We start from the raw sequence: 3,929 nt of genomic DNA on the forward strand, positions 1-3,929 counted from the left end.
TAATTAGTTGGGGGCTTTATTAGTTAGGGCTTAATTAGTTGGGGGCTTAATCACTTGGGGGCTTAATCACTTGGGGGCTTAATCACTTGGGGGCTTAATCACTTGGGGGCTTATTTAGTTGGGGGCTTAATAAGTTGGGGGCTTAATAAGTTGGGGGCTTAATAAGTTGGGGGCTTAATGAGTTGGGGGCTTAAGTTGGGGGCTTTATTAGTTGGGGGCTTTATTAGTTGGGGGCTTTATTAGTTGGGGGCTTTAGAAGTTGGGGGCTTTAGAAGTTGGGGGCTTTAGAAGTTGGGGGCTTTATTAGTTGGGGGCTTTATTAGTTGGGGGCTTTATTAGTTGGGGGCTTTATTAGTTGGGGGCTTTATTAGTTATTAGTGGGGGCGTTATTAGTGGGGGCGTTATTAGTGGGGGCGTTATTAGTGGGGGCGTTATTGCTGGGGGCGTTATTGGTGGGGGCGTTATTGGTGGGGGCTTTTTTAGTGGGGGCTTTTTTAGTGGGGGCTTTATTAGTTATTAGTGGGGGCTTTATTAGTTGGTCTTTTTTTTCATTTTTCTTTTTTTTCCACTGGTCTATTTCAGTGCTACTGGCGTGCACGTCTACCTCAGTGCTTCTGGCGTGCACGTCTACCTCAGTACTTCTGGCGTGCACGTCTACCTCAATGCTTCTGGCGTGCACGTCTACCTCAGTGCTTCTGGCGTGCACGTCTACCTCAGTGCTTCTGGCGTGCACGTCTACCTCAGTGCTTCTGGCGTGCACGTCTACCTGTAATACATTATCTAGCGTCCACGTCTACCAGAGTTTCCGGCGTCCACGTCTACCTTCCTAGTAATGTACAGGTCTAAATCTATTATAATTTTACATTTTTTTAGGATTAGATGTTAATGTTTTTAGGTTTTTTTTTTTAACTTCTGTTACATTTACAATTACTTTTACATTTTTGTTTATTAATTGGGGATTTAATTAGAAGGGGCTTTATATTAGTTGGGGCTTAAAAAGTTGGGGCTTAATTAGTTGGGGGCTTAATAAGTAGGGGCTTAATAAGTTGGGGGCTTAATAAGTTGGGGGCTTAATAAGTTGGGGGCTTAATCAGTTGGGGGCTTAATCAGTTGGGGGCTTATTCAGTTGGGGGCTTAGTTAGTTGGTTGGGGGCTTATTTAGTTGGTTGGGGGCTTATTTAGTTGGGGGCTTATTTAGTTGGGGGCTTATTTAGTTGGGGGCTTATTTAGTTGGGGGCTTATTCAGTTGGGGGCTTATTCAGTTGGGGGCTTATTCAGTTGGGGGCTTATTCAGTTGGGGGCTTATTCAGTTGGGGGCTTATTCAGTTGGGGGCTTATTCAGTTGGGGGCTTATTCAGTTGGGGGCTTATTCAGTTGGGGGCTTATTCAGTTGGGGGCTTAATAAGTTGGGGGCTTTATTAGTTATTAGTGGGGGCTTTATTAGTGGGGGCTTTATTAGTGGGGGCTTTATTAGTTATTATTTGGGACTTTATTAGTTGGTCTTTTTTTTCATTTTTCTTTTTTTTCCACTGGTCTATTTCAGTGCTTCTGGCGTGCACGTCTACCTCAGTGCTTCTGGCGTGCACGTCTACCTCAGTGCTTCTGGCGTGCACGTCTACCTCAGTGCTTCTGGCGTGCACGTCTACCTCAGTGCTTCTGGCGTGCACGTCTACCAAAGTCCTTCTGGCGTGCACGTCTACCTCAGTGCTTCTGGCGTGCACGTCTACCTGTAATACATTATCTAGCGTCCACGTCTACCAGAGATTCCGGCGTCCACGTCTACCTTCCTAGTAATGTACAGGTCTAAATCTATTATAATTTTACATTTTTTTAGGATTAGATGTTAATGTTTTTAGGTTTATTTTTTTTAACTTCTGTTACATTTACAATTACTTTTACATTTTTGTTTATTAATTGGGGATTTAATTAGAAGGGGCTTTATATTAGTTGGGGCTTAAAAAGTTGGGGCTTAATTAGTTGGGGGCTTAATAAGTAGGGGCTTAATAAGTTGGGGGCTTAATAAGTTGGGGGCTTAATAAGTTGGGGGCTTAATAAGCTGGGGCTTAATAAGTTGGGGCTTAATAAGTTGGGGGCTTAATCAGTTGGGGGCTTAATCAGTTGGGGTCTTATTCAGTTGGGGGCTTATTTAGTTGGTTGGGGGCTTATTTAGTTGGTTGGGGGCTTAATCAGTTGGGGGCTTAATCAGTTGGATGCTTATTTAGTTGGTTGGGGGCTTATTCAGTTGGGGGCTTATTCAGTTGGGGGCTTATTTAGTTGGGGGCTTATTTAGTTGGGGGCTTATTTAGTTGGGGGCTTATTTAGTTGGGGGCTTATTTAGTTGGGGGCTTAATAAGTTGGGGGCTTAATAAGTTGGGGGCTTAATAAGTTGGGGGCTTTATTAGTTGGGGGCTTTATTAGTTGGGGGCTTTATTAGTTGGGGGGCTTTATTAGTTGGGGGCTTTATAAGTTGGGGGCTTTAGAAGTTGGGGGCTTTAGAAGTTGGGGGCTTTATTAGTTGGGTGCTTTATTAGTTGGGGGCTTTATTAGTTGGGGGCGTTATTAGTGGGGGCGTTATTAGTGGGGGCGTTATTAGTGGGGGCGTTATTAGTGGGGGCTTTATTAGTTATTAGTGGGGTCTTTATTTTTTGGGGGCTTTTTTAGTTATTAGTGGGGGCTTTTTTAGTGGGGGGTTCATTAGTTATTAGTGGGGGCTTTATTAGTTATTAGTGGGGCTTTATTAGTTGGTCTTTTTTTTCATTTTTCTTTTTTTCCACTGGTCTATTTTAGTGCTACTGGCGTGCACGTCTACCTCAGTACTTCTGGCGTGCACGTCTACCTCAGTACTTCTGGCGTGCACGTCTACCTCAGTGCTTCTGGCATGCACGTCTACCTCAGTGCTTCTGGCGTGCACGTCTACCTTAGTACATCTGGCGTGCACGTCTACCTCAGTGCTTCTGGCGTGCACGTCTACCTGTAATACATTATCTAGCGTCCACGTCTACCAGAGTTTCCGGCGTCCACGTCTACCTTCCTAGTAATGTACAGGTCTAAATCTATTATAATTTTACATTTTTTTAGGATTAGATGTTAATGTTTTTAGGGTTTTTTTTTTTAACTTCTGTTACATTTACAATTACTTTTACATTTTTGTTTATTAATTGGGGCTTAATTAGAAGGGGCTTTATATTAGTTGGGGCTTAATAGTTGGGGCTTAATAAGTTGGGGCTTAATATGTTGGGGGCTTAATATGTTGGGGGCTTAATAAGTTGGGGGCTTAATAAGTTGGGGGCTTAATAAGTTGGGGGCTTAATAAGTTGGGGGCTTAATAAGTTGGGGGCTTAATAAGTTGGGGGCTTAATCAGTTGGGGGCTTAATCAGTTGGGGGCTTATTTAGTTGGTTGGGGGCTTATTTAGTTGGGGGCTTATTTAGTTGGGGGCTTATTTAGTTGGGGGCTTATTTAGTTGGGGGCTTATTTAGTTGGGGGCTTATTCAGTTGGGGGCTTATTCAGTTGGGGGCTTATTCAGTTGGGGGCTTATTCAGTTGGGGGCTTATTCAGTTGGGGGCTTATTCAGTTGGGGGCTTATTCAGTTGGGGGCTTATTCAGTTGGGGGCTTATTCAGTTGGGGGCTTATTCAGTTGGGGGCTTATTCAGTTGGGGGCTTATTCAGTTGGGGGCTTATTCAGTTGGGGGCTTTATAATTTGGGGGCTTTATAATTTGGGGGCTTATTCAGTTGGGGGCTTTATAATTTGGGGGCTTTATTAGTTATTAGTGGGGGCTTTATTAGTTATTAGTGGGGGCTTTATTAGTGGGGGCTTTATTAGTTATTATTTGGGACTTTATTAGTTGGTCTTTTTTTTCATTTTTCTTTTTTTTCCACTGGTCTATTTCAGTGCTTCTGGCGTGCATGTCTACCGCAGTGCTTCTG

This window comes from Nyctibius grandis, unplaced genomic scaffold (assembly GCF_013368605.1).
Source record: "Nyctibius grandis isolate bNycGra1 unplaced genomic scaffold, bNycGra1.pri scaffold_101_arrow_ctg1, whole genome shotgun sequence".
NCBI classification, from domain to species: Eukaryota; Metazoa; Chordata; class Aves; order Nyctibiiformes; family Nyctibiidae; genus Nyctibius; species Nyctibius grandis.